The sequence below is a fragment of the Mustela erminea genome, chromosome 19, assembly GCF_009829155.1.
Source record: "Mustela erminea isolate mMusErm1 chromosome 19, mMusErm1.Pri, whole genome shotgun sequence".
In the NCBI taxonomy this organism is placed as follows: Eukaryota; Metazoa; Chordata; class Mammalia; order Carnivora; family Mustelidae; genus Mustela; species Mustela erminea.
In genome coordinates, this window is record NC_045632.1 from 29,301,250 (window position 1) to 29,322,064 (window position 20,815).

Genomic DNA, 20,815 nt, shown 5'->3' on the forward strand with positions numbered 1-20,815 from the left:
CGACCTAGGCTGAAACCAAGAGTTGGTCACTTAACCGACTGAGCCACCCTGGCGACCCCTTGATCAGCTTTTGAACGGTGTTCTCTTTGGATGACATTCATCTCCTGCACATCGCCTCTTTCACCTTTTATGATCCTGGTGTGACCCTTCGCCAGAACTGTCCTGGTCAGCAGAAAGGAGTCTCCTCTTCTCCACCAGGATGAAACCTCCCCCAAGAGGGCTTTCCGAGCATCCGTGTGTTTCGTGTTAGGAGAGCAAAACTGCTCTCCTGCCCACAGTAGACAGTGCAATGATGAATATTCTTTTAAGAACCCACTTCTCTAGGTTCTGATTTGTAGCTCTCCCCCACCCCACCCCACCCCCGACTTGAGAATTACTGCTCTGGTTAATCTCCGAATGCTTTTACAACTCAAAATTCTGCGAGCCAGCTCACTGCCAACATTTGGTCAGGAGATGAGTAGGAGACAAGAGAGATTTAAAAAATATATTGGGCAGCTTTGTTCTTAAGCTGTCATTGGTGCCATGGTGTATCTGGAGAGGTTTTGTGGTCAGATTTTGATTATTTGCTAGTTTTGGCAACTGTCGATATGTTAGATCTCATATTGTTTCTATCATTTTTTACAGTTTCTTGTTTAACTCTTTGCTGCCAGAATGTTCTAGAGACACATCAAGATCAGACATGATGTAAAACAGAAACGGCAACCCTGCCTCCTGTTGACTTTAGGCTCACCTGGTAGGACCTGACTTTAGGACCTGATGCTGTACAAAGTTCAATCTCCATGATGTGTCAGTGGACAGTAGTGAGCACATCCACACGAAAAGGATTTCATTGCATCTAAAGAAGATAGAAAATTAAAATGCCTACATGTAGGGCCAATGAACACAGAATGGATTTATAAATGTATTCTACACTTCTGATACTTCGATACACAACACTTTTGATACTTTTACTTGAAACACTTGACCCTACACATTTCTCTCCAAATTATTACACATTTCCCAAGATTATTTTTTTCACTGTTCAGCATCTTGTTGTCTGTTGACAGTGTCCTCTGACCAAAGACAGCCCCCTCAAGCCCACATCCCCACCCACTAGGAGTTTACTTTATCCATTTATAAACACCGTCTTAAGCAACTTTTGAGGAAACCCTCACTTCCTTACGCTCCTCTTCCCACAAATATTTCACACCCAGTGGTCGGGACTGGGGAAATGGATGAAGGCTTCTCTATGTTTGCCCAGAAAAGAGCTGCTGACCCGATAGAGTCTTGAGCAACAGGCTGTGTTACCCGTCAGCTCTTAACTGTGCGCCAATACTGACATTTTTATAACTACTTATTACACTATTGGTTTTTCAGTTTAGAGCTTAAAATCATATCGATAAGAATATGACATTCAGGCATAAGAAAATCAATCCCAGGTCCCGAAGTCTCTGCATGACACTGCCCCAAGTCATGTGGCCAAAGTGCTGTGTTAGGCACATTACAGCAGCCACACAGGTTCTAAGTGGAATTGATCTGTATTTTGTAAGGCATCAGAATCTGTGATGACACAGCCCGGAAGTGGGGTCGCAGTGCCACACGGCTGCTGGAGCTGTTTGCCTTGGAGATGTGTGGAGGTGAGTGTGGTAGGTGTTGGTCGGCTGCTACACCGGCAAAGTTCTCTGTCCTCCTTCCCATCAGCCCTTGAGCAAGTCCAGTCTGTCCTGTTTGCTGTGTCAGCGAAAAAGCAACATCCAGGAGGCTTAACAGAATACAGTACATTCCTCGCGCAGGTAAAATCCGATTAGAGGTGGAAGTTGGAGAGAGGCTCTGCTCTGGAGTCGTTCAGGGACTGAGCTTGGTCCTTTCGTGATCCCCTCTTTCTCTTGGGCTTTAGAATGCCCTCTGTTGGACCAGTGAGTGGGAGAAGGGAGTACAAAAGATCGCACGGGAAGCTTTTATGGGCCAGGTCTCTAAATAGCTTACATTCATGGACCATAATTCAGTAATAGGGCCCAAAGAACTGGGAAATGGGGTCTAGCCGTATGTATGTCCAGAAAGAAAAGGACCGGGGATGTCCTAAGACCCAGGCACAAAGGGCTCCTCCCCAGAGCCCTGGGCCTTAGAGTTCCGCATATCACAAACAGAGGCGCAGGATACCCTTACTAAGGAACACATGGTTGCCTCTGTCATGGGGATTGGGTGCTTACCCCTGGCAGATCCTGACTTGCAACCCTAACATCTGCTTTGGTGACTAACCCATTCAGGCCCCAGAGAAACGCTTTCCCACCTCTCCAGCCTTGTTCCCTCCAAAAGGCTGGGCTGTTTGACATTTGTCAAGGTAGATGTGGGGTTGCCCGATCTAGCAAATAAAAATTCAGGACTTCTTTATTTAAGCTGGAGACTCCTGGGAGGAGCAAACGTTTTATTTAGCAGTTAGCTAAATTTATAAATTGATTATATTATATTATATTGTATTGTGTTATATTACTATATTCAGTTAGCTCGATTTATAATACTTTAATATTTATGTATATGGTTTGTGGGGCTCCGTTTACACTCTTGCCCTGGGGGCCTGCAAATTTAGGGCTGAGCCCAACCCCAGTTTGTTTGGGATCTCTGGGGTTCGAATGATATCCAGAACTGGACTATGTGACTTACGCTTAACCAACCACCAACTTGCCAACTTCTTGGTCCAAGAGGTCAGCACAGGACCAGGCTGGTCTAATCAGAGTGGTTCTTTAGATTTCTTCTTGGACTTCAGAGCAAAGGCACTTTTGATTTTTCTGTTGGATTCAGACAAGAAGCCCATGGACCAAGGAGCTACTAAGCAATCAACTTAGACCAGCTGAAGAGCTACTAACAAATATTGTCTCTTTGACCAAAGTTTAAAAGGCTCCTCTGAGCCCTCTTTTCATCTAGGTCCCCCCATCTGGTCTTTGGTCTGCCCAGCTCAGTTTTGGCAAGAATCCTGCTGAGTCATCCCTCCCACCCTGTGTGATATGTGATCATCCTTGATATCTGACCAAGTTCCTTATTCCCTTTGACTTACCCTTAGAAGGATCCCGTTAGATGAGTTTATGGAAGACCCTCTGCCCACACTATCATTTTGGTGCCTCTTCTTAGTAATTTCTATCCACAGCCTCCTCACCCCACTTCTTGGTTATATCCCCACTATTTGCTGTGTTTGGAGTTGAGCTCAATCTCTATCCCATATTGTAATATCCCAATTGCAATAGTCTTCCTTAGTGTTCTAACAAGGGTCAGAATAATTGTTTTTGTTGTTTTTTTCTTAACACAACCCTTAAGGTCAAATTGACATCACAGAAGGGAGAGCAGAAAACCTAAAGACAAAAAACTGTTTTGGGACTTAAGATGGAGCTGGTGGATCAAATGGCATGTGAAACCGGCCTCAGATATTGACTTTCCTGTTACAAAGCCAGTAAATAACCTTTATTGACTGAGAAAATTTGAATTATGTATTATGACATTGGCCATCAAAATATTCTTGACAATGGGAATGATTCATTAAGGATGCATGTGAGGATCCATATGTACATAGAGTCCTGCAGAAGGCAAAAGGGTTTTAAAAAGAGAGAGAAGGATCCTGAGAATGACTCTCACTAAGGACACTGCTCAAAAGACAACAGTAAACAAGATGGACTACCTGTCCTGAGCAACCTCAGCATAAAGGAGCCATGGGTGAGGGAGGGGGAGCAGTAATTACTCCCTGATGTCTATTGAGAGTTGATTGCACTTAGGCGCTGTTCAAAACGTGTTCCGTACCTTATTGTCCTTATCTTGTCAGTAACCCTGTGTGGTACATATTATTATTCCCATTTAAGAGAGAAGACATCTGAGACACAGAGGGGTTAGGCAGCTTGCCCAGAGTCACACAACTAGTCCCAATGGAATTGAGCTTTGGACCCAAATCTCAGATGCCAGAAAGTGTGTTTTTAATTATTTTGTCCCATTCCATTCCATTCCATTCTACAAAAGATGAGTCCGGGATGGGTCTTGAAAATAGGACATGGAACATAGAGGAAAAGATGGAGGACATTTCTTTAGATAAACGAGACATCTTGAAAGGCAAAGGAAGGTAATTTCCAGGAATCATACCCATCCTACACCATCCCCCCAAAGGGTTGTCTTCCCAACCTCCTTCTGTTTGTAGTAGCTTCACTCTGTCATGCATGTGGGCAGGATTAATTACTTCTGTATATATGTCTCCCTGTCCCTCAGAACTGAGATGTACCAGAGGATGGAGTCTGTCTCCTGCACTTTCCCGACAACACAGAGCCAAGGGGATGTCAGCGTTCTGTCACCATTCAACAGATTGGGAATGGGCTGTGTTGAGTATCTGCTCATCTCTACAGAAAAGGGACTGACAAGCTAGGCACTGTCTCCTGTCGATGGACAAGAACAAGGGTGGTTGGGGCAGGGTGGGTTTAGAGAACTAGGAGCTGATGGACAGCTATTCTCTCATCAATAAAAACTTGGAATACAAAAAGCATTCTTGATTTCCCAAGTTTATACTTACATTCATGACACTGTGTTGACTTTGTTGACTCTTTCAAGACTGGTGGGATGGGAGTAAATGCAAGATAATGAGGACAGAGGAATGAAGTTTATAGTTGAGCAGATCTGGGTTCAAGCTCCCTCACTCAGCATGAAGCATTGGTAATTTGGTTCACTCTCTGGTTCTGGGTCTCCTCGTCTATAAAATATAATCAATAACACCAATTGTACAGGCTAATTGTGAAGATTATATGAAAATGCAAATATCAGTGCCTCTCATAATGCTTGGTTCATGCAGCCATCAAATGAAACTTGTTTCCTTGTGGCTTGACCTCAGGTTTTCTGTTTGAGGTACAACTCTTCATATTTTAAATGAGAGACATCCAGTGTTAAAGAGCTTTAAAAAACATAATTCATGCAGTTGAAAAATCTAGCATTATGTGGCTTCAGGTATGGTTGAATCCAGGGGCTGGCTTTCTTTCTCTTCTCCTCTCTCTTATTCTCAGGTCTATTTTTCTTTGCATCAGCCTTATCCTTTCTTTTGTCTTTAACTGTGGAAGGAAATGTATGGGAATCAATGTCTATATTAAAAAAGAGAAATGGTCTCAGATCAATGACTTTGGTTTTTACCCTAAGACACCAGGAAAAGAAAATCAAATTAAATCTAGTTCTTTGGAAAGATCAATAAAATTGATAAATATTTAGCCTAACTACCCAGGAAAAAGAGAGCCAAGGCACAAATTACCAATATCAAGAATAAGAGCAGTGGCATCACTACTGATTCAACAGATGATAAAACAATAACAAGAAAATACCACGGAAACCTTGATGTCAATATATTTGACAACTTAGCTGAAATGGACAAAGTTCTTGAAACATACGAACTATAATGCTCAGTCAGTGAGGAATAAATAAGCTGAAAGTCCCATATTTGTTTAAAAATGTAAGTCTTTAGTTAAAATTCTTCCCACAGAGAAAACAAGTTAAATAATTTTCTCACTGGTGAATTCTACCAAACATTCAAGGAAAACATAATGCTAGCTCTACATAAACTCTTCTGGACAGTTGAAAAGATAGAATGCCTGCATCTAGAATTTATAAATAACTCTCAAAACTCTAGAATAGAAAAATAAACAACCAAAGGGAAAAAAAGGGGTAAAAGATTTGAGCAGATATTTGAGCTTTAGATAGATAGATAGACACACACAATAGGTGTGATATTATACCACTAGAATGGCGAAAACTTTAAAAATTAATGACTCCAAGTGTTGGTAAGAATGTTGAACAAGGGGCATCTGGCAGGCTCAGTCAGTGGACCATGCAACTCTTGATCTCAGGGTTTTGAGTTCAAGCATTGTGTTAGGTAGAGAGATGACTTAAAAATAAAATCTTTAAAAAAAAATATTGAACAACTAAAACTTTCCTGTGATGTGACTGGGTATGTGAAATAGTACAACTACTTTGGAAAACCATTTGTATTCTTAAAAAATGAAATGTACCCCCATCATATGATCCAGGAAGCTTCAGGATATTGGATATATCTGTCATACAAACTCTTTCTCATAAATCTGCATAGTGGCTTTATTTATGATAGGCAAAAATCTGGAAACAACTCAAATGTTATCAATAGGTGAACTAATGAATCATTTGTTGGAGATCTATACAAAGGAGCATTGCTTGGTCATTAAAAAACAACAACAGGAAAACCATTGCTATACATGAGAACATGGGTGCATTTTGAAATACCTATGCTGGGTGATAGAAGCCAGACTCAGAAGGGTACATATTCCATTTGTATAAAGTTCTAAGAAATGCAAATTTATTTATGGTGGCAGAATGCAGAAATGTGGCTGCTTGGGACCCAGGGCAGTGGCAAGGGCTAAGAGGATGTGATTACAAGGGATCAGAAGAAACCCTTTTTTGAAGACTTTATTTATTTTAGAGAGGTTGGGGGAGGAGCAGAGGGAGAGAGACAAGCAGACTCTGTGCTGGGTGCAGAGCCTGACGTAGGGCTCAATCCCAATCATGACCTGAGATGAAACCAAGAGTTGGATGCTTGACTCACTGAGCCACCCAGGCAACCCAGAAGAGATTTTTTTTTAAGACTTTATTTATTTAGAGAGAGAACACAAGTAGGGGAGGGACAGAAGGAGAGGGAGAGAAAGAAACTCATGCAGACTTCATATGGTGCCCAACAAGGGGCTTGATCCCACAACTCTGAGATCATGACCTGAGCTAAAACCCAAGAGTCAGATGCTAACTCGATTGAGCCACCCAGGCATCTGGATCAAAAGACATTTTGTTGATTATATTGATTCATGGTTTCAGGAGTGTAAACTCATATCGTAACTTACCTGGTTGTGTACTCTGAACATGTGTAATTGATCATATGTCATTTATACCTTAATGTAGCTGAGGATCATTCTGGTAGTAGCTTAGAACCTGGATGGGCAAGACTCAAAATATCTGAAAAGAAACAAGTCAAGAGGACAGTACAGGATGCAAGAGCTAATGGAAGCTTAGACCTGAACAGAAAGAAATAGATGTGAGAGACCTGTAGAAGGTAGGTAGAATCAACGGAAGAAATTAAAAATGGCCTCAAGAGTCTTGGCCTGCGGGAGTGAGAGGATGGTGAGCCTTCAGGGGAGAGGTGGCAGAGAAGCCGTTTGAAGAAGTGGGGAGGTGATGAGTTCGCATTTGGATGGGTTGTGTTGAGGACCACAAACAAGCAGTTTGACACCATCCCAAAATCCTCGAGGTCAGGGCCCACATCTCTGTGTCCTGTCCATGTACTATGCACCGTGAAACAACGTGCCTGCAGGGTGGTCTTTAAAAATTCCCAACAAATGGCTAAGAAGCTAGGAGATGAGGCTCTGATGTTTCCCACTTCCTTATGTATTTCATCCAAGAGTTAGTTTCTTTGGTTTTCTTTGTAGCTGCTCTATTCCGAGTGCCACAGACACAGACTTGCGTCCTGTGTTTGCTCCAATTACCCTGTTATCTATTTCTTACTACCCACAAAGATGGCTAGTTCAGAGGATAGACCCGGCAGAAACATAACCTCTTCCCTGGCCAGAAGTAAGACTATTGACACCATCCGGAAGTAAGACTGTTGAATGCACAAAGCACGTAGGAAGACCACGTACGGTGCCTTTTCAGCAGAGTCACCCTGCAGGAGATGTGCCAGAATGAGGACCCACTGATAAGTCAATCTTCGAGAAGATGTCTCATCCAGCCTGGCTCCCCAGTTGATGCTTGGAGTCCTTTGTGCCACATTTCAACTGGAAGATCTGCCTTGCTCACTGCTGTGGGGGCACAGACCCTATTCTGTGAGCCAGGGGGCTCCTAAATGCTTTTGCCTTTGCTTTTGAATTCTTACAGCTCTCCGCCTGGCTTGTGGTAGAGACCATCAGCTCACCTTGCCTCCGCAGAGCTATGAGATGTTATTTTCAAAGTACATTCTCTAAGAAGAAATGCCCTTCCGTCTACTCGACAGTACAGAGAGTCCTCAGCCTTGAAGGCTAAGACCCATGACACATACCATTCCTAGAAAACAGACATGTACTAAGATACATACCACGTGATCCACCATCGCTGATCAGACCAGGGAAAACAAGTATTTAATGGGGGAAGCAAGCCAGCAGCCGGTCAAAGCTCTGAGACTTGTATGTTACACTAGCAGAGCCCATGTCTAGGGAAGGGCAGCTCGGCAGAGGTTTGAAACAAGCCAACCCAGAATCTCCATCCTTCATACGTATGTCTACGTTTATGTGATTTCTTTCTCATTCACTGTCTTCAGGCTATCACGATCATGTTTCCTGAGAGAAGCCATGACAGAGACTCTTCTCCTACTCAAACATCTTGACTGGACACACTTAAGAGAAATACTGGTCCCTGAATTTTACAGCCATGGCAGGGACTGGAGTCTTGCAGGAAACTGTAGCACCCCTTAGGGATGTGACTAAATACACGGCCACTGGGATATAACACCACGGATGCTCGCTATGGATGAGTGAAAGTTCTATGAACGAGACACAGGTGATCTAGAAATGGACAGTGCAAGGACTAATGGAGGACACTGGGGTTAAGCTGAGTAACCATGGGGGGAAAATCTCCAGACATTGGCAAAAAGAAGATGACAGGATGGCAAGGACGCGCTAGGGAAGGACTAAGGCAGGAAATGAGTTAAACGGAAAGAGTGTGAATTACCCTGAGTGTGAATGGGGTGGGAATGACAGTTGGTGGGAAAGGGCAAGGCACGCCCAAGGAAAGCTGAGACCTGGGGCTTCATAAATACGGGCGTGTGTGGGTGTATGTTTAAGAAGGGGTCACTATTGAAACAGAAAATGGGAAAGGTATGATTGCAGAAAGCTTTCCATGTTGGGATAAGCTGTCTGGATTTTTTCCTATAACCAAGGGCGTCCTTGAAGGATTGTGGACAGACTTGTAATCCATGGAAGACACTTTGCTTTCTTACATTGAAGAGTGGTTTGTTGGATTCCAGTCAGAAGAGCCCAGAAAAAGCCCTAAAGGCAGGAATCTAACGCTCTGGACTTCAATTCTAGCTCTGCCACTTATGGACGAGCCACTGCAGGCAACCTATCTGAACTCGTGTCATCTTTTGTCAAATGGGATCCTCATATCTCTTGAAGGTCACGTGAAATAACAGTGTGCATAAAAGGACTTAGCAAAGTATCAGGTACTACCCGAACCATAATTTGTACTGTCTTGTTACTTTGCCATCCAGCTGGTCCGCCAAAACCATCACGCTGGTGAAATGCAGATGTGTCCTTGGCATGAAAAGGAGTGCCGTTAAAACAATCCGACAGAGGGGAGAGGCCATGATTTACCCAAGGCCAGGATGCCCCTTGCTCGAAAAAGTTAGCTCAGCATAGATTTCTATGCTATGGAAAATAAAAGTCTCAATGGTCAGTTTGTTCACTCCCCTCCGATGTGTGTGGCTTGGGAATAAAAAGGTAACTACAACAAGTTGCCTGTAATCGAGGAGTCTGGCATCTCCCGGCAGAAGGAGATGGACAGGTAAGCATATAAGTGCCTTAAAATGTTATAGGGTCTGTGAAGAGTCTGTAGAGGGAGGCCTCGGGTGCCAGCAAGAAAGCGGTTAGTTCCACCTGGGGGTTTAGAACGGCGGATGCCTCCCTGGGCTCCGTTCTCTCCTTCACCCAATCTAGAAATATCTTGTACCCAGCCCTGGGGACCAGAAATAAAGCAGCAGATTAGATAGGCAGAGCCCCTGTCCTCAGGAAGCTTACATTTCAGTAGAAAAGCAGAAACCTAGGTGCCAACAAATACATAAATAAGAGAGTTTCAGATGGTGGCAAGTGCCAAGGAGAGAGGAACATACGATGATGAATTAGAGAGCAAGATTGAGACAAACAGGAAAGCCTTGAGGGAAACCACATTCATGTAAGCAAAAAGATATACAGGGGTGGGATGAGTAATAATAACAGGCTTCAGAGACTCCTGGGGGGCTCAGTTGGTTAAACGTCTGCCTTCTGCTCAGGTCGTGATCCCAGCGTCCCGGGATCGAGTCCCGCATCGGGCTCCCTGTTCACTGGGGAGTCTGCTCCTCCCTCTCCCTCTGCCCTGCTCTGCCACGTGTGCGCTCTCTCTCAAATAAATAAAATCTTTAAATAATAATAAAAACAATAATAGGCTGCATTTAAGCGAATCCATCCAAAGACTATCATTTCAACATGTGATCAATACAGAAAATAGCAATGAGACATTTGAACTTGTTTTTTCATACACAGTCTTTGACATCCAGTGTGTCTGTTGCGCTTGGAGCTTATCACAGTAGGCGCCTGCCACGTTGCAAGTGTCCGTCAGCCACAGGTGGTCCGTGGCTGCCGGACCCAAGAGCACAGCTCTCTAGGCTTCTCCTTCTTTTATTGTATGCATGTGTTGATTCTATTCTTGAACCCCAGAAAAGCGATTTTTAAAAACTTACATGTAATCTGCAAATGCCGAAATTGCCAGCGCAGTGCTCTCATTCATTCCTGTAAGGACCGTCCCAGCACTGACCTGGGCATGTTGGGAAGGGCTGAGTCATGGTGCTGATAAACCATCCCTCACCAACTGGGCAGTGGGCTGGCCTGGCCAGGATGGGACCAGCCTTTGGAAGAGCGGAGCCAGCTGCAGGGATGGGCTGCCGGCGGTTTCTCGGGGAAGACCTCTCCCGGGCTGAAACGCGCAGCAAGAGGAGCTCATTTTTGTCCTGCAGTCGTTCTCACCCTGGCAAACAGGGAAAGGAAAATGAACACTTTGAAATGCTAATTATTTAATCTCTGCCAACTGTCGGGCTGCTTCCAGGGGAGCCTGTGTTCATTTGTAAAATGAAACTATTCTAGAAAATGATCCAGGTTGTGAAAGTGTGGCCCGGAAGGAGGGCTAAGGGGGCTCTCCTGGAACCCATCAGCCCTCCACCAGCTTCTAATGTCCTCCCAGCGGCGAGGGTCCACGGTTCCCTCACCACCCTCATTTCCCACCCCCGATCCTTCTAAGCAGCCGTCATAAAGCCTCTTGAGTTCAGAAACTTTTACCAGCAGAATGCCCTGGAGGTTGAGAACACAGATTCCAGCGGCAGAAAGACCCGAACTCAATACATTTTCTGCACCTGCTTCCTGTGGGACCTTGGCAGATCCTCAGCCTTCCTAAGCTGCAGTTTTCATAGCTCTAGAATTTTCTTCCTGGATTTGGTCCTGCGGATTGAGTGATGTCATTCACAAGGTGTGGGTGACCTTGACAGTGTCTAACCCCCTTAGATCTCAGTACGTTTTAGCTATTCTTGGTTGTGCCATTATCTTTGATGCACACTTCTTTCTCTCCACTTTTTTTTTTTTTTAAGATTTTATTTATTTATTTGAGAGAGAGACAGTGAGAGAGAGCATGAGCGAGGAGAAGGTCAGAGGGAGAAGCAGACTCCCCATGGAGCTGGGAGCCCGATGTGGGACTCGATCCTGGGACTCCAGGATCATGACCTGAGCTGAAGGCAGTCGTCCAACCAACTTAGCCACCCAGGTGCTCTTCTCCACTTCTTTTTAAAGTCCCCTATTATTACCTAAATACAAAAAGGAGGCCCTTTCTCTTCCCTTCCCCCACAGGAGCCTGTATGAGTCAGCTCAGGCTGCCATAACAAAAGACCACAGAAATTTATTAGCTTACAGCTCTGGAGGCTGGAAGTCCAAGATCAAGGGGCCACAGGCTTGGTTTCTTCTGCGGCCTCTTCCTTGGAACTGTAGAGGACCGCCTTCTCGCTGCGTCCTCACCTGGCCTTTCCTTGTGCATTTCACTGGTGTCTCTACCTCTTCTTATAATGACACCAGTTGTACTGACCTTAATTAACCTTAATTACCTTCTTAAAGACCCTGTCTCCAAATGCAGTCATGCTGGGGGTTGTGGTTTCAACATCTGGGGAGGGTGCAGTGCTAATGGAGGACTCAAGCACCCTATTGTCCATTTTAATTGTCTTTGGAATAGACACCTAAAAATGTGCCCCAGGGCTGCCCGGGTGACTCAGTGGGTTAATGCCTCTGCCTTCAGCTCAGGACATGATTCCAGGGTCCTGGGATCAAGCCCTGCATCAGGCTTTCTGCTCAGTGGGGAGCTACTTCCCCTTCTCTCTCTCTGCCTGCCTCTCTGCCTATTTGTGATCTTTGTCTGTCAAATAAATAAATAAAATCTTACAAAAAAATAACAAAATAAAATTAAAATGTGCCCCAAATTAAATCACTTATAATAGTGTTTTTCAAACTTCAGTAATTTCTTTACCGTCTTTATGTTTTTACCACATCTGCCTTCTTCCTGTACTGTATTTAGTATCTTTTTAAAAATTTTATTTTATTCTATCTTATTTGATTTAAATTCAATTAAAGTACCTTTCTTGAGGCTGACTCCATATATTACTTCAATAAATACGTTTTGAAAGAAAATCTTCAATCACTACCAAGAAATTTCAAGTGCCTGTTTAGAAATAAATCATAAGGTAAGTCAATGAATAAATTCAAAGGGATGTTACTGAATGTTTTCTGGACCCTGATTGGTTTGACAGACACCCAGCGTTCACCGTATGCCAGCTGCTACCAGCACTTAATGGACATAATCTCGTGTATTCTTCACGACCTAGGAGTGAATAGGTAACTTTATCTTTCTTATTTTGAAGAGGAAGAAATATAGGCCCAGAGAGGCTAAATAAATTGCCAAAGGTCACACCGCTAGGAATGTTGGCAGTCTGATCCTACAACCTTTAATGATTAAACTGCATTTGCTGAAAGGCTAAGTTTCACAGATTTAATGGTGAAAACTCCCTGATCTCAAGATGAGAGTCTCAAAGTCACAGCAAATAAACGAAAATGACTTCTGATTCCAAAAACTAGTCTCAACTTTGGCTAAGAGCGACATAGCTTCCCCAGGCTTCAAGAACACGTCTCCACCCAGGCCTTTCTGAGTGGGAAGCCCCACAGACTGCCCAGAGGGCGGCAGCCAGCTTGTGAGAAAAGCATCTACCAGGCCTGACAGAGAGAGGAGGCCAGACTCCTTCACCAGGCCTCTGGGCTCTTCCTGGTGGGCCTCCCGGGGGACCTTCTCCCCTCAGGTGTCTCTTCCCCTCAGGCTGTGGGAGGCAGGAGATGGGGAACCAGGGACAGCTTGAGGTTGGGGGTGGGGAGGCTCCTTCCGGCATTGTCCCCTCTGGCCACACAGCCGAATCTGCTGGTTTTCCAGAAAGCAGGCACAGATCGTGGTTGAAGGGGGCCTCTGGGTCCATGTCCACCTGGTAAAGCCCAGGGAGCTCATATCAGGATCACCCCGGGCTGTCCCCCTAACTACACAAGTCTCCTGGCAGAACTTGGCTTCCAGAACGAATTTAGTACCAGGCAACTAATAGTGTGGATTAGCAGATTCATATAGATAACAGGTACAAATAGATAAATACTACATATATATATATATATATATATATATATATATATATATATATATATATATATATATGGTGTTGTCTTAGCTATGTAAGTCGTAAATTTATCCTTCCCGGAGTGTGGAGATAATGTACACATGCATAGACCTACAGACACCCACATTTGAAAACAATCCGTTCATTTCGGCACTGGAAAACATTTGGTATTCATTTTTGCCAGAGTATCTGAGAGGATACAATGTTGTATGATCCTACAAATAAACTCTGGTTTTGGTGGTCTTCTGCGGAGAAGCCTGAACTTCGTTCCTGGAGAAGCAGGAACACGGGGACTCTACTTCCTTCCTTCTTCCCGCTCAGCTAAGAACCCACGCCCCGCAGAGGGGTGGGGGTGGGGTGAGGCAGAAAGGACTAGAGGAAGGTGAAGAAGTAAGAGGCCGGCTTCAGCCAGGCCTCAGGCCAGGCCCGCACTTGCCCCAGAACGCGTGGTAAGAAGAGCCGGCCAGGGAGCCTCCGACGGTGATGCCCCCCGCCCAGCCCCTGTCCCGCTGTCAGGCAGCCAAGCTAGCAAGAGATCTCGGGTGTTTGACCCCCGAGCAAAGATGACTCTTTCAAACCCTGTGTTCCACTTTGCCACTTTGTCCCCGAAGGCTGCCTTGGAGGTCTGCCGGGCATTCAGACGGGCCATTTGTACCATCCCAGGCCCAGCCAGCCGCCTGTTGCTGTCAGCGGGGGACAGGGCCTGGCAGTTTCAGGCCTTAAAAGTAGTTTTGTGCAAATCCGCTCCTCCCAGCCCCCTCCCCCTTTCCTTTTGAGCCCCCGTGGCCCACAGGATTTCCAGGGACCGAAGAAAAGAAGCTCGTTTGCTTTAAGCACACAGAGGGGTTGGGAGCTGGGGGTTGGGGTGTGTGTGTGTGTGTTTATATTTTCTCTGCATCCATTAGGACGGGTGGCTGAAGAGTAGGGGGAAAGGGGGAGCGGAGGAGGGAGAAACTTCATTTATATGTTAATAGTCGCCGGCACCCGGGCTAAACTGACAGAACTATTTCATGGGAAACTGACAAATTTTGTCAGCCAGGCTGTGCCTCCACATCTCAATGGGGCAATAATCTTGATTAGCAAAACAATTGGGGGCCTCCGGGTTCCTGCTCAGGTTACACTTGGCCAGTGTGAGGAAGGCTGGAACCTTCAAGCTTGAACACATTTTCAAAAGCCACCGAGTTTAGGCAAATGAAGGGAACCATTGGGGGGGGGGGGAGGGAGGCGAGGGACAAAAGGGGTTAATATGATTGACCGAATCTTCCTAGTCTTAGAACAATCATTTACTTAGCAAGTAATTCCGCCAGAAACCAGTGCCGCCGACAGGAAATTGGAGTGCGGTATCTGTTTGCCCCAGATGTGTGGGAATTTCAGCTGCCTCCTCCTTCCACTTGCCAACCCTGGAAAAAAAAAAAAAAAAAATTGCAACCCCCTTGGGGCCCTAATTACCACGTGCAGAATCAGTAGCTACCTAAAAATACACACACACACTCAACACCCACGATCCGAGTCACTGCAAGCCGCTGCTGTGTTACCTCATCTGGACTCCTGTTGGCTTCCATTTTTATTATTAGTTCACTGCATCATTAATTAAAGCGGCAAAATGATGTCCTGCTCCCCCCCCCCCCCGTCCCCCCCCTCCCCCAGACAGGGCGCCCTCAAGAAAGCTCCAGTCCCCCAGCTTCATTTTCAGCCTGACCAACTGGCTCCGTTTCTGTTTGCAAACAGACTTGAGAAGGGCCGGGGTTCCGCCCCGCCTTCAAGCCAGGAGAACCCACGCGCGGGGAGGATGTCCCCACTCAGGGCTGAGGGACGGACGAAGGGGCGCGGAGAGACGCCACACCTCTCTGGTTGGCCAGGAGCCTTCCCAAGCTGTCAGACCATCCCTGCTCCCTTCCGTAGCTTGGGCCTTGCGGAGAAACAATTGTTGGATGCAACTGGGTCACTTACTTTAAGCTTTTTATTTGGAAATCCTTATAGACTCGAAAGAAGTTGCAAAAATGCTACCTCGAGGTCCTGCGTGCCTATTACCCAGGTTCTCCTAATGGTGACATCTACTGTGTGTTATCAAAGCCAGGAAGTTCACGGTCACAGTGTGATTGTCCCATAACTCATATTCGGATTTCACTTTTTTTTTTTACATCACTCATTTTTTTTTTTTTTTTGCTTGCCTCTGGGCATCATTCTTTGACTCCTTTATTTTTTAATCTAATAAAGAAACCAACCCCAGACTTCGGATCCAGAAACGCCAAGACATGCCTTCCTTCACTTACTCCCTCCCCAAATTTGCCCCACCCTCCCAGGGATTAGCTCTTGACTCCCTTCAATCCTTGAATTCCCTCTGAAAATAAATCACCTTTAGGAGATCATCAAGCCACATCCCCTGCACACTTCACATGATAGGACGCTCAGTACCCATGGAGACAACTTGACCGTTCTGGTTTGAATGGTCACATCACGAGTCAAAACTTTTCTGCCTCTCGTGACTCCTTGATGGCCCAAGTTCCACCACCTGTTTCTAGATTGCCTTGGTCCAACCCAGTGGCTGTCAACCTCGGTTGCATCTTCAAGTCATCTGTAGGGTTTCTAGATATTTCAGTGCAGGCTGAACACCAGACCAATTACATAAGAATCTTCTGAAGTAGGGTGCCTGGGTGGCTCAGTGAGTTAAGCCGCTGCCTTCGGCTCAGGTCATGATCTCAGGGTCCTGGGATCGAGTCCCGCATCGGGTTCTCTGCTCCGCGGGGAGCCTGCTTCCTCCTCTCTCTCTCTCTGCCTGCCTCTCTGCCTACTTGTGATCTCTCTGTGTCAAATGAATAAATAAAATCTTTAAAAAAAAAAAAAAAAAAAAAGAATCTTCTGAAGTAGAACCCAGGGATCAGCATTGTTTTTAAAGCTTCCCAGCTGATTCCCGTATGCAGTTGAGGACTTCTGCATGCCAATCCTTTTAAGACTTGAAGATATCCCCCACCTCACATAAGTTGGGTTTCTTAACAAAATACAGGGCACCCAGTTAAATTTGAATTCTGATGAAAAAAATGAACGATTTTTTTTTTAGTATAAGTATTTCCCAAACATTGTGTGGGATATACTTATACCAAAAAAAAAAAAAATTTTTTTTTTAATTGTTGTTGTTGATCTGAAATTCAAATTCAGTTGAATGCCCCATATTTTTATTTGCTAATTCTGGCAACCCTACACGTAGTCCTTTTCCTTTTGAGGCCAAACATCCTTACTTTGGCATTTGATATGTTTCCAAAATCCTTTAGGAGCCTGTCACTCTCTCCAGTAATGCACTGTGGTATCAAATTCCTTCTTGAAAGTGGCTTTAGTGACTTGTCCCTTAATTCTGGACTCCTGTCCTAGTCCTTTGTACTTGGAAACTGGTCTTCAGACTTTTTCCTCTGTGCTTTTCTTTCCATGGTCCCAGCTCCTGGTCCTTCTGAGTTCCAAATGGGGGGGAATAAGGGTAGTTTGGACAGCCTCAGATGGGGCTAAGCACATCTGACTCCTTGTTTTGTGGATAACCCTGTACTGTAATTCCTCTGGATAACCCTGTACTGTAATTCCTCTGATCCACATCAGGGCACGGGTCCTAGCACATGGCTACTCCCAAGTGTGGTTCTTGGGTAAGAAGTATTGGCATAAAAAAAAAAGGGGGAGGGAGAAAATAGTTAGCATCACTTGGGAGCTTAGCTTAGCGTAGCAAAAAAACTTTTTTTCTCTACGCTCCTAGGTTTAGTGTAAGAAGACCTGCAAATCAACCTAACAGCACAGATTCAGGAAAAAAGAAAGAAAAAAAGAAAGAAAGCATGTAAGTCTTATTAACCTGTATGGTGTGTGCACATGGGAGAAGTCAGTGATGAGTAACTCAAAGGAATAGTTAGAACATGTGGTGTTTGTACCTAACTTTATACTAGAAAGGGGAAAGTCAGTGGGGAGGGCTCTTAGGGAAAAGCAAATACCATTTTGGAAAGATAAATGTGCCCTTAAGGGAACAGATGGGAGATCTGATAGTTTTCCCCTGTATCTGTTTGGGTGCGCTGCTGATTTTTTATCTCAGAGATTAGAATTTCCCCAGGGGAGAAGATTTATAACAATGGGTTCCTTGGAGAGGCTCAGCTTCCAGGCAGATAAGGAATTTCAGGAACTCCAATGCCTTCCGCTCAGAATAATTTTGATCCCAAAGTGGCATAATTTGGGGTGGCACATCACAATCCTCTCCGTTAGGCATCCCAGGACCTACCCCAGATCCCGTCAGTCCTAATCTGGCTTTTAGCGAGATCTTCAGGCAATTCCCAGACTGACCTAACAGCAGATCCTAACCAGAATAAATCCTATTGTTTAAGAGTCTCCATCTGTCTTAAATACATGCGTGTCAGTGTGGTATCTGACCCTGTGGACAAATGTAGGCTTCTTCAAGAAGTGGACCTTCTCAGTGTCACTCATCCCCTGGAGATCCCAGGACAGGAAAGAGGAATCCCAGACAACAACGGGGGGATAGACAGGAGCTGGAGCACAAGCCCACCTATGCCTTTATCTGCTAGGTGTGGACTTCTTTGGAGAGCTCTGACAAGGTACTTGATGGGGCTTCTAGGGCTTCTAGGGCTAAGGAGGCGGGACAGTCCCTGACACCTGGAAGCTGGTCAGAGGAGTGGCCTGAGGAGACAACTTGCCAAACTGAACAGACTATGCAACCTTCTATTTACGGTTTGTGTTTACTCCTTGTCTTGACGCCATTCTAGGTTAAGAGAAGGGTCCGTGCCCGCAGCCGGAAGACGGCAATGGTAGATATACTGTTGCTGCTCCCCTGCCCAATGGTAGCAGCTGCACTCACCTCGCTCTGTGCCAGCGTGGATGTAACAGTAGCACTCAGGGACAGTCACACGCGAGAGGAGGTTCTCAGGGCTGAGTCGCAGTGGCCAGGTGTCAGCCAGCATCCCCGTAGGGAGATTCTTCCTTCACTACTAACTTGAAAACCCAAGTTATATCTTGTTAGGGAAGGTGGTGATTCCCATGAGTCTCTTGAACACTTTCAAAGTTAACTCCTAGGAAATAGAGATTTGGAGTCACCTTTTGTCTTTCCCCAGAAGCCGAATTCAGTTCTTAGGAATAGGAAGTTCCCCAAAGTATATTTGCATGTAATTTGCATTTATGGTCTCTACTTCCTCTGGCTTTAAGGTAAGGAACTAGCACATCATCTTTTCCAAAATAAATGATTCATCTTTTTTAATTAGCAAGGGCCAAAAAGCTTTACTGTTGAGTGTTTAAGGCCAAGTGCTATAAACCGCAAGTTGTCAAATACTGGATTAATGTATTAATTCAACTGAAGGTGTTGTTTTGTTTCACTTTGCTTTTTACTTTATCAGAGTCTACCATGTTGGAAGTGGTCTTAGAAGCTATCAAACTCATGGATGACATAAAGGTTTCATCTTTTGGTCCAACCTCGTAGTTCGGGGACTATGTTACAAGAGATTTGAGGCTGTGTCTCTGTAGAAGAGAATGAAACTCTGTGATTGATTAGTTATGTCGGCCTGGGTCACTAGTGGATACCAGTTGTTGCCCAGTACAGAGGAGGACCCAGCCCGCATTTCACAGATGAAGAACCTAGAGAATGTGAGTGATTTAAGATCGGACAGAAAGGCACTGGCACAGCCAGTATCCTGATATCTTGACTCCACCCAAGTTCTTTCACTGTTCTACAACTGAATTCCTCTAGGATCTGTTGCCATTAATTGAACTTACAGATTGTTAAAACCCTGACTCTCTTGGTACCTTAGAGTCAAACCCTTGTTTTACTCATTCAAATATAGACAGGGAATAACTTACAACTGTCAGTCAATCCACTAAGTACACATCCGTAAGTGTTCCAAATTTTTGAATAAATTAGGAAAACGATATTGGTACACATATTGATATCATACACTAAAAAACAGTGTTACAGGTTAAATTTCCATTAACCTAGTTATATGAATGCTAATTTTTTAAAGTTATAAATTAATAGTGATTTCCAATTATTATGTTTAATATGCATAAGGACACTCGGCATCCCAAACAACTGACTTGGAATCACATGGCAGATGAAGAAGTAGAAATAAAACAGTTCAAATCTATCTTCATTTCTAGGAAAACAGCTCAAAGAGCAGGCCTTGAGAAAGGAGGGTAAATAATCTGCTTGTTTCAAAAATTAAATTTTTTAATTAATTAAAAAAACCACAATCATGCTACTTGCCTTGACACAGAGCCAGGACTGTGCAGATATGGTGATGTCTTAATTACTTAGTCTTTTTTTTTTTTTTTTTTTTAAGTTAGAGGGATGGGGAGGGACAGATGGAGTGGGAGAGAATCTTAAGCAGGCTCCATGCCCAGCACGTGAGCCCGATGTGGGTCTCTGTTTCATGACCCTGAGATCATGACCTGAGCTGAAATCAAGCGTCAGTTGCTTAACTGACCGAGCCGCCCAGGCACCCCATTAATTTTTTTTTTTTTTTTAAGTTGCCTCTACCCCCAGGGAGAGGCTCAAACTCATGACTCTGAGATCAGGAGTTGCCTGTGTTACTGACTGAACCAGCCAGGTGCCCCTATTTTCTGTTAATTATTATTTAATTATTTAAGATTATTATTTCGTTTTACTTGTGAGTCCTCTGGGAATAGAACTTCTTCTCACAAGGGCTAGTTTACCAAAAGTGGACGGAGATTCCTGCTGCTTTCATGCCGGGTGGAAGCTATGGCAGAAACCAGAATTATCCCCACTGCGTCCTTTTACCATATGAAAAGTTTTTTTTTTTTTTTAAAGATTTTATTTATTCATTTGACAAACAGAAATCACAAGTAGGCATAGAGGCAGGCAGAGAGAGAGAGGAGGAAGCAGGCTCTTTGCTGAGCAGAGAGCCCGATGCGGGACTCGATCCCAGGACCCTGGGATCATGACCTGAGCCGAAGGCAGCGGCTTAACCCACTGAGCCACCCAGGCGCCCACCATATGAAAAGTTTTATCTTGGCACAGGTTTGCACCACCAAAAAAGGACATTTCCCAGCTTCTCTTAAAGGTAGGTGTGATTATACAAATGGGTTCTGGTCAATGGGAAGTGAAAGGAAATGATGTTTGTGACTTCCAGATCGTGACCTTCAAAGGAAAGAGTGTTCTCTTTCCTTTCCCCTTCCACTCTTTCTTAGGCTGAATTACAGACCTGGTGGCAGAAGCCATAAGGCAGGTGCACCACCGTCATCGAGAAGGAAGCTGCGTGTGGGGGCCGACAGGACAGCAAAGAGACAAAAGCGTCTGAGCTCCCAGCACCACCGAGGTGCCATATTAGTTCTGGACCATCCAGAGACATAAACCTC

At 44.7% G+C, this 20,815-nt stretch overlaps 1 long non-coding RNA gene across 2 annotated transcripts; it reads right to left on the minus strand.

Moving 5' to 3' along the window:
• Nucleotides 1–736: 736 nt before the first annotated feature.
• LOC116580207 lies at nt 737–11,156 on the minus strand. Of its 2 annotated transcripts, none has more exons than XR_004281550.1 (4): nt 11,061–11,156; nt 10,469–10,752; nt 4,520–4,696; nt 737–835 (listed from the first exon to the last, which is right to left on the minus strand). It is a non-coding gene; the product is annotated as an uncharacterized LOC116580207 (long non-coding RNA). The 2 variants fall into 2 exon arrangements; XR_004281551.1 differs by lacking the exon at nt 737–835 and adding an exon at nt 3,958–3,995.
• Between the last annotated feature and the right edge of the window lie 9,659 nt (nt 11,157–20,815).